The sequence below is a fragment of the Eptesicus fuscus genome, chromosome 22, assembly GCF_027574615.1.
Source record: "Eptesicus fuscus isolate TK198812 chromosome 22, DD_ASM_mEF_20220401, whole genome shotgun sequence".
In the NCBI taxonomy this organism is placed as follows: domain Eukaryota; kingdom Metazoa; phylum Chordata; class Mammalia; order Chiroptera; family Vespertilionidae; genus Eptesicus; species Eptesicus fuscus.
The window spans coordinates 20,842,316-20,852,828 of record NC_072494.1 but is presented as its reverse complement, the minus strand read 5'-3'; the positions used below and the strand labels follow the sequence as shown (position 1 = coordinate 20,852,828).

Here is a 10,513-nt window from a genome sequence, read left to right as displayed (position 1 = left end):
GTCAAATTTGGGGGGATCACAAATAACCCACAGAAGCAGGGATCAGAGCAATCAAAACAACCCTGTCTTTTCTACACTAAGACCTGTTTAAATGTACATCTCCTGGCCCAAGGATTAACTCAAAACCACTAGCTCAAAATGTGTGTGATTAATTTTTTTCCAGAGTTTCATAATCTTTAGAATTAGTCATGAGGCAGAATCCTAAACATGCAAATATTAAGTTATTATCTATTCTGGGACCTTGGCATGACTAGCCTCATACTCTGAAATTCTAACTCTGAAATTCTAATCAATTAAACTGAACCACTATTTACTATTAACTTACTGTTTCTTGAATACAAGGATTAGTAAGACATAGTTGAAGTCAATTCATTACATAATTATTTCTCCAAAATATGTGGTCCCTACCTAACTGCGCACTAGAAATCATAGGAAATTCATGGCCCATTCTAGTGAGAAATCCATTTCTTATCCAGCCAGGTAGTCATTTGTTCTTTCATATCAGCTGTGAATCACCCAACATGCTAGGAAAGATTTCCTTGTTTGGTTGCCAGCTAGAGAGAGACCATTTAAATTAGCATAAGACTCCCTTCAGAGGCAGAAGCACATGGAAGAGACAGAAGTGATCTGAGATTGCAGCCACCATCACCATGAGCCTCCTTAACAAGCCCAACAGGGAAACCACCTAAAGGAGCTGCAGGAGTGGGAGCAGGAGGAGGAGAAGGTTAGCATGGGTCCATGCCCCCTGCTCCAGGAGGTCAAGAACAACCCCTCAGTGTTCATCAACTGCTACAACATGAAGCTCCTGAGCCATGTGAAGGTATTTGACATGGTGCTGGAGAGAGTGAAGAAGACATGGGCAGAAGTCCCCAAGAGCAGCAAGTGCAAGTCCAAGCCCATCAACAATGACCACTACATCTCCAAGGTGTTCCTGCATGGGGACCAGTCATCATCACTTCCTGTAGAACCTACTCAACCCGGGCAAGGAGGGGCCTTCTCACTACAGTCATAAATCATTCCCTGTCCTGCGAAGACCTATCCTTGGTGATGCAAATAATAGTCATGTGGTTTTTAAAAGAAAGAAAAGATGCAAGGAGAGAAAACTAGAAGGAGAGGAAGAAGAGAGGGAAGAAAAAGAAGGAAAAAGAATACACTGGCTTAACAAAAACAAAATGTGGACAGCACAGCCTTGGGGATGACTGTTACCAGGGACTTCAGTGATGCTTCCTGGAATTTTTTCTTGTGATTCTTCTCTCTACTTTCCTGCAGGTTGGTTTCTTTTTGACCAGCATTTCCAACAAGGATGAATGCTAGCCACCTGTAGTTTCAGATTTATTTCCTTATAATCTCAGAAACCAGAATTTCAAGCTCTGATATGAAAATTTTCTTGTCATGCTGGTTTGTGATAACTGCCCACCCTGGGGTGAATCTCTATGGCCAAGATTCATAAGCAGTTAGCAACGCCCAGAGTAGAGAATGGCCAAGAGTGGTTCCCAGGGAAGAGGAGAGTACGATGTCCAGGAGAAAAGAAGAATGCTGTGCAAACATAACAGAAAATGTCCAGCCTTGCCATTCAACCTACAACGTTTCCAGATTCTGAAGACACCTGTGACTTAAGAACTGGAAAGGATAATAGAAGTCCATGGTTCTAGCCTTCCACCACTGTGTTCCACTCTGGGTGCCATGTATTAAAAGAAGCCTAGACAAATTAAAGGTGTGCCCAAAGGAGTGATGGCATGAGAAGCTCTACCATACAAGGTATGGCTAAAGAAACTGAAACGTACCTTACATAAAGGAGCATCTCTTTCATGTAGACCAAGAGCATATTTACTCTGTGCTGCCTAATTCATGGGGTCACAAATGTGCCTATGGGATCCAGAAAGGTAACATAAGGGAATAAGGTAGCTAGATGTTAAAAAAACAAAAACAAAAAAAACAATAGTGTATGTATGACAATTAATGACAAGCAACACTCAGCCACGAAGTGTGGAAATCCATAGGGAGTGGAGAGCTTTGGAAAACTGGAGAATTTAGGTCCCATTTAAGGATGTAGTCCCCAGTCAGGTCCAATGATTGCCCTGTGGGAATGTGGGTGCAATACTAGAAGATCTTTCTCACTTAAAAAGAGCTAGAAAACCTATTTTTATGTGAAATCTCTCAATTTCTTCAATGTTAGCTTATTATTTTTAAAAACACCATGTGTACCAAAAAATATGATTTTGAAAGGAAACCCCTACAGGGCCCCCATTGAAAATATTCTAGAAGGTAAAACTAGAACCAGTTTGATGATATAAATAGTGTGCAATAACTAGAACTCTCCCATCATGATGTAGTAGATGCTTTGCCAAGCAGTATCTGGATGTAGGAAAGTAGAAGTTGATGATCATTATTAAGGAACTAGAGGCCTGGTGCACGAAATTCGTGCACGGGGGGGGGGGGCTGTCCCTCAGCCCAGCCTGCACCCTCTCCAATCTGGGATCCCTCTCACAATCCAGGACTGCTGGCTCCCAACTGCTCGCCTACCTGCCTTCCTGACTGCCCCTAACCACTTAGGCCTGCCAGCCTGATCACCCCCTAACCACTACCCTGCCAGCCTGATTGATGCCTAACTGCTCCCCTTGCCAGCCTGTTTGCCCCTAACTGCCTTCCCCTGCAGGCCTGGTCACCCCTAACTACCCTCCCTGCAGGCCTGGTCCCCCCCAACTGCTCTCCCCTGCAGGCCTGGGTCCCCCCCACCTGCCCTTCCCTGCAGGCCCGGTCACCCCCAACTTCCCTACTCTGCTGGCCTGGTCACCACTAACTGCCCTCCCCTGCAGGCTTGATCGCCCCTAACTGCCCTCCCTTGCTGACCTGATCGCCCACAACTGCCCTCCCTTATAGGCCTGGTCCTCCCAACTGCCCTCCCCTGCTTGCCATCTTGAGGTGACCATCTTGTGTCCACATGGGGGCAGCCATCTTTGACCACATGGGGGCAGCCATCTTGTGTGTTGGAGTGATGGTCAATCTGCTTATTACTCTTTTATTAGATAGGATAGAGGCCTGTTGCACAGGTTGGGGGCCAGCTGGTTTGCCCTGAAGGGTGTCCCGGATCAGGGTGGGAGTTCCCTTGGGGTGTGGGGCGGCCTGGGCGAGGGGCCTGTGGTGGTTTGCAGGCCAGCCACGCCCCCCTGGCAACCCAAGTGGAGACCCTGGTATCTGGGATTTATTTATCTTCTACAATTGAAACTTTGTAGCCTGGAGTGGAGGCCTAGGCTGACCAGGGCTGCAGAAGCTTGGCTTCCTCCATCGCCAGGGGCAACCCTAGCCTCCTACTCTCTCCAGCTCCGTGGCTGCTGCCATTTTTGTTGGGATTTATTTATCTTCTATCATTGAAACTTTGTAGCCTTGAGTGGAGGCCTAGGCTGGCAAGGGCAGGCGGAAAGCTTGGCTTCCTCCATTGCCAGGGAAACTCAAGCCTCCCTCCTGCTCTCCGTGGCCGCAGCCATCTTGGTTGGGTTTACTGGCATATTCGCTCATGATTGGCTGGTGGGCATGGCTTGTGGGTATGGCTTGTGTGTAGCAGAGGTATGGTCAATTTGCATATTACTCTTTTATTAGATAGGATATTGTGGAAATGAATCCTGCATTTAGTGGTCTGAATAGCCCATAACAAGACTACAGATGGACTCTGATGTTTTTGAAATGAGCTCAGAAAATGTCCTTCTCTGAGAGAGAGTCTAAACAAGGAGAAGACATTTGAGGACTATATAATCAACCTTGGATTCGAACATGCTGCTGAAAGAGACAATGGAGAAGCCAACACAGCACAATATTTCTAAGTGCAGGCAAGAACACACTGAAGATATATATGTCACATGTTCTGGCAATGGGATAGGATTTTTCTTTTTTAATTCTCACCTGAGGATATGTTTATTGATTTTTAGAGAGAGGAGAATGGGTAGAGAGAAACATTGATTGGTTACCTCCCGTACATGCCACGACTGGAGTTTTAACCTGAAATCTAGGTATATACCATGAGTAAGAATCAAACCCACAAACTTCTTTTTTAATATATATTTTATTGATTTCAGAGAGGAAGGGGGAGGAATAGAGAGATAGAAACATCAATGAGAGAGAATCATTGATTGGCTGCCTCCTGCACACTCCCTACTGGGGGGATTGAGCCCACAACCCAGGCATGTGCCCTTGGCCGGAATCGAACCTGGGACCCTTCAGTCCGCAGGCCAATGCTCTATCCACTGAGCCAAACCAGCTAGGGCCAAACCCACAAACTTTGGTGTGCAGGACAACATTCCAACCAACTAAGCCACCCTGCCAGGGCAATGGAATTGAATTTTAATGGACATAAATCCAAATCTCTTTCTGTCTAAAAAAAAAAAAAAAAGGTTTCCTGGCCCTGTGACATGTTTTAGGATGTTTGGAATGAGGAGAGTGTGGTTTTGGGGGTTACGTGGTCTGGATTCTTGGCCCTGGTCTGTTACACTCTCCAAAAAACGTGAATGATTTAACATCATATCAAATTCAATATTGCAAAGATAGTGCCCCCCACTTTCCTTTATTCTCCTGCTCCCTTTCTTGGTGTCCCCATGCCAAGGGAAGCAGCAAAATCTGACCTCTCCCTGTATTCCAATGGCCTATCATTTGCCCACTATCACAAGGGCAAGATCTCTGACATACATCATGAGCAATGGTCTAAGGAGGAAGTTTGTTTTCCTGGTATAGGAGGACAAAGTAAAAAATTTCCACTTGAAACAAAAGATTAAATAAAGTCCCCAATTAAGAAAGCAGGTATATTCTAAGCCACAAGTCTTCTGAAGGTATATACTCTGGGCAATAACGAAGATCAGAAATTATCTCTACAGGAGCCTGATAAGTCCTTAGACGAGACTGTCATCCTGTTCCCAATTTTCCCTGTAGGATTTTGGGCAGGGGAGACGGTTCAATCTTCCAGCTGTAGCTGTGTCCCTCAACCCTCCATGTAAAGTGAGTATGTACATGTCAAATCATATGTATCTGTCAAAGTCAATCATCATAACTTCATATTTATTCTCAGAGGGAAAAGATGACCCATATTAAAGAGCAGTTATAAACCAAGCAAAATAAAGTGAGACTCAGATAGACAGCAGGCAGACAGCTCTGGTGGGGGTGCAGGGAGATTGAGCAAAAAAGAAAAAAAAAAAAAAGAGACAACTTGTGGACATGGACAACAGTGTGGTGATTACAGGGATAGGTGGGAAAGTGGAAGAGGGCATAGAGGGGATAAATGGTGATGGGGGAAATCCTATATAATGAAGAGGTGATATGCAAATTGACCATCATACCCTCACAAGATGGCTGCCTATGACCAGGCTGGCTGGGGACTTTGTGAGGGACGACCAAACAACTGAACAAGCAGGCTGCGTGGGGTGACCAGGCCGGCAGGGGGGTTAGTGAGGGATGACCAAACGACTGAACAAGCAGACTGGGTGGGGTGACCAGGCCGGCAGGGGGGTTAGTGAGGGACGACCAAATGACTGAACAGCAGGTTTCAAGGGGTTAACCAGGCCAGCAGGGATGGGGAGGGAGCAGTTGGGGGTGACCAGGCCAGCAGGGGGTGCAGTTGGGGGCAACCAGGCCGGCAGGGGGGGCAATTGGGGGCAATTAGGCTAGGGGGGCATTGAGGGGCAACTAGGACAGCGGGGGGGGGGCAGTGAGGTGTGACCAGGCCGGCGGGAGGGGGGCAGTTAGGAGCGACCAGGCCAGCAGGGAGGGGGCTGTTGGGAGCGACCTGTCCAGCAGCAGGAGGCTGTTAGAGGCAACCAGGCCAGTGAGGGGTCAGTTAGGGGCAACTAGGCAGGCAGGCAGGTGAGCGATTAGGAGCCAGTGGTCCAGGATTGTGAGAGGGATGTCCGACTGCCGGTTTAGGCCCAATCCCCAGGATCGGGCCTAAACTGGCAGTTGGACATCCTCCAAGGGGTCCTGGATTGGAGAGGGTGCAGGCTGTGCTGAAGGGACCCCCCCCCCCCGCAATGCACACATTTTGTGCACCCGGCCTCTAGTAAATAAATAAACAAATAAACAAATTTTAAGAAGCAGCTATGAAAATCTTATCACTGCCAATGCATAGCCCGGACACATTTAATTTTTTTAAGTGACTGCAGAAAACTTAGTTCAAAGGGTCACACAGCCCGAACACACAGCCCCAACTCATTGTCAGCTGCAAGGCATCAATGTAACTTTAAAATTTGTTTAAATGTGGTACACATCAAATTTGTCTGCAAAATTCATTTCCCTCTGATGAAAAATATCAAAGATGCCATGAGACTAAAGTACTTGGTTAGTTTGGGAGGTAACACTAGTTTTCCTGGTATTTAGAAAAACTGATAAAAAATCTAAACACAACACCTTTTTCAGAACATTAAGATCACACAAATAGTTCTAGACAAGCACTAGTAAATTTTTCTGTCTTACTTGGTAGGATTGCTCAGCTAAGCATCAATCAGACCATCAAACCTCAAAGGAAAGGTAGGGGAGGGTGGGGGTAAGGGGGAGAGATCAACCAAAGGACTTGTATGCATGCATATAAGCCTAACCAATGGACACAGACAACAGACAGGGGAGTGAAGGCATGAGTGCGGGGGTGGAGGGGGGCAATGGGGGATAAGGACACATAAGTAATACCTTAATCAATAAAGAAATTTTTTAAAAATACGTTATTTGACTAATGACTCATTATAATAAGAAATTCCTGCATTTTAACTGAGAGGCAGTTTAGCAGAGAGAACAAAAGCCTGGCCTCTGAAATCCTAGCTCCACCACCTCGTAGCTGTTAAGTTTCTTAACTTCTGTATTGTTTCTTCATCTATAAACTAGTAAACCTGCATACAGGGTATGGTGAGGCTTAAATAACTTAATGCATGGAAGGCAGTGCCTGACACATAGTTAGCTCTGCCTGTCTGTGGACTATCAAAATTATTTCATCTTATAAAACCCATTTGCCCCATAGATAGTTGCAAGGCTGCCTCCTCTGTCCCTGGCACTGTACTGGGCACTGAAATATGTGGAGCATTTCCTAAATCAGGAGTCTGATTGGGCCGGCAGTGCCTTCTCAAGTACAAGAACTCAACAGTAAGGAGAAGTAGGGGCAAGCCTCCATGTCCTATCTAATTAAATGCATATAGCAGAAACTGCACTGAGCATGCTTCAAGGACAGGTCACCCATAATCTGTGAAATTTGCAGTCAGGTGGCTTTTGTCATATCTACATTAAATTTGCATCTGGCTTAGATTTCTGTATTAGATAATGCTTCTAATTTGTGTTTTGGGTTACGGCCCAGCTCCCAGTACATGGAGACCGGGTTACGAATGAGGAGGCCCTGTTATCAGAAGGCTGGGTGGGACAGAGTTTTGATGAGAGTGTGCCTGGAGTGCCAGTTTTATTCATCCACAGCCCAGGCCAAAATTTGCCCTCTGTTATGCATGCACAGCTTTCACTGACGTCAGTTAAGAACTGTGCTCATGTAACAGGAGGCAGAAATTTGGCTCTTTGATTTTAATAGAGTTAAATGCCAAAAATTTTGCTGATGCAGGTTGCAAATTTAAAGCAATCTCATCTTCTGCACAGGCCATGTAAGTAAGGAGTCCTGAATTCTCACACCTAACTTGGAAGCCCTGAATGCTACTGTGCCTAGGAGTTGTGTGTGGCCTCCCACGGCAGTAAGACCTTTAAGTATGATTCCAAGATTGTGTCTGTGGCTTCCGAGAAAATCCCAACACACAGCCCCAATTCACGGTCAGCTGCAGGGCTCCATCCCTGGTCTGGGCTTTAACAACTATGCTGAAATCAGTCAGTGGTGCCAAACAGACTCCACTCCCCACCTTAGATGACTGAAGGATTATATAATGAAGTTAGAGTCTCAGCACTCTTAGCATATTCAGCCCGAGTTTCAGTCTAATTTATGTTCAGACACATCCATAGCTTTGTCTTAATATTTGTGCGGTTTTTTAAAATTTAATTTAATTTCATGCAATGATGTTAACAATTGGATCTCCCAGACCTGAGCATCTGGTAGTAAGTTTGAGTGGTAAAACACAATTCAACAGAAATATTAAGCCAGGCCAATGACCAAAAAAAAAAACAAAAAAAAAACAACACACAAAACCTTAGCTAAGAACCTCAATGTTTTTGGTTCCTTGAACCAGCTATTTCAAGTTCTGTTTTCTGCGTTGGGTCCAGAGAAGCAGGCTTTCTTTTGAATTCTTATTTAGAACTTAGGAGGATGTATGCCTAAGTGTGTCTCCCTTGCTCGAGTTTCCTCGTGGATGACATGACTTAGGAAAGCCTTCTTGACCACTTGTCATTTCTCACTCTCTCTTTTTCAGGGAAAGAGTGTCTTACACAAACAGTAAATTAGGGAGCAAGAACAGAACATATCTAAGCTCTCTCTCTGGGATCTTCCTGTCTGCAGAGAGCATCATTCTGTTCTGCTCCTGTGCTGTAAATTTTGTCCCCAAGAAGGAGGCAGCATTGCCTGTAACTGAGGATGAAGTCTGTTCCATTCAGGAGATCTGTATCCATAAGCCCATCATACCTAAACCACATTCTACCATGGTTTCAGGAGCAGCAGAGCTGCCACCTTGATATCTGCCATCTTTACATCTTAATGAAAGGGGGGAGGGGATTGATGGACAAGCGACAAGAAGTTATTAACTAATGTCTGGAATTGATCAATTAAAAACTAACAGACTAAGAGCATTTCTTAGAAATAGGGAAGCAAATATCAAGGGGGAAAAGGAGCTTGAAAGTGGTTTCCCTTGAAAATCAAATTGATGGGGTATGGGGGGAAAGGTAATATGGGGTATGGCAAGAGGCCACTGTCCTCACTGACCCTCAAGGCTCAACCTTGTATTGATATGTGGAGAATGATTCATGGTTTTACACTTAATATATCAGAGTAGGAGAGACATTAATACATCTTCTCCAGTGTTTTCCAAATGGAAAGTCGCAATTGGTTAGTATGTCATGAAATCTAGTTATTGAATTGTAACCAGCATTATGAAATAATTAGATCAGAGGGCATTACTGGATTACAATATAAAACATATTTTATTGTGTATTATAATAAAAAATGTTTGAAATCTATTCAGTTTCTCCAACATCCTACCTAACCCTCAATTAGTGTCCTCAATCATAACACTCATTTTATCTACCAAGCCAAGTGGTTCTAAATGAGAGTATGTAGATGACAATGGTATAAATACCACAAAGTTCAAACCAAATATAATGTATTGTTTTGATTATATTATGATTATTATTGATAAATGTCTGCACAAGGTGACCTTCAACCTAGTACAGCTTTTCTACATGAAAGCAGCCACAGTACCAGCCCCACCCCACACCCACACTCTTCTAAGTAGCTACCGAGGCCACACAGAGTGTGGGCCAGAGCCCCAGATCAATCGGCTGATCGGTAGCACCTTCAGGCTAAAGGGAAGGATAATGGCTATCATAGACTTTAGCGTTTGTTATATAGACTGGGAACCAAATTTAGCTCTGCCCCTGACTAACTATATAACTTGAGGTAAATTATTCCACCTGCCTAGGTCTCAGGATAGTATCATTATTGTCACCATCATCTGAAAAATCATTTGTTTCACATTCTGGAAGCACAGAGGAAAAGAAGTTCCTCATTCTCACTGGAGCACCTGCCATGCCACTGAAGAGACAGAAAAGCTTCCTGAGCTGAGAGCACAGCGGGGAGAAGAAAAGACTCAGTCTGAGCCAGCTCCGCAGGCATCTAAGCATCATCTGTGCATGGCGCCAGCAAGACCTGTAGCTCGGGGCTCTACCACCCATGGCCTGTGAGCACCACTGACTCACCCTCTCGTGTTAAGACACACTTCTCATTCTCAAGTCTCACATCTTGCTAGTTCCAGTCTCACACATTTGATCCCCTGGCATTTTCACTCAGGGTTCCATGCTTGGTGTTTAAGAGCATCCTGTGGACTTCTAACCACACAGTTGCCCAGAATAAAAGAGCCTGGAGTCAGCTGCATTTGACAAGTGCTGAACTTTGGGATAGAAGACCTCAGCTCATGGTCTAGTTCTGCCACTTTGTCATGGAACCTGTGCTAAATCATGTCATTGCTCTGATCTTAATTTTCCTCCTTCAATAAGATAGGACAGAACCAAGCAGAAAGTCAAAAGTCTAATTGCAGTGAGTAAAAATCTGGGGATATGTGCACTTCCCAAGACAGAATGATGTTAATGGGAGCAAAACAAATAACCACTGCAACAGATTTCATTTCCAAAATGTTTTAGGTAAATAAAAATAATAGTAAATATTGTTCTTGGCCCTGGCCAGGTTGTGGGTTTGATCTCCAGTCAGGGCACATATAAGGAGTAACCAATAAATGCATAAATAAGTGGAACAACTAATTTCTCTCTCTCTCTCTCTCCACTCCCATCTCTCTCAAATCAATAAATAAATTAAAAAATACTATTCGTTTTTACGATGATCTTTACTATGTATATT

At 44.6% G+C, this 10,513-nt stretch overlaps 1 pseudogene; it reads left to right on the top strand.

The window, feature by feature from the left end:
- The first annotated feature begins 650 nt into the window (after window positions 1-650).
- On the top strand, window positions 651-1,012 carry LOC114226685 (small nuclear ribonucleoprotein Sm D2-like; annotated as a pseudogene).
- The last annotated feature ends 9,501 nt before the right edge of the window (window positions 1,013-10,513 follow it).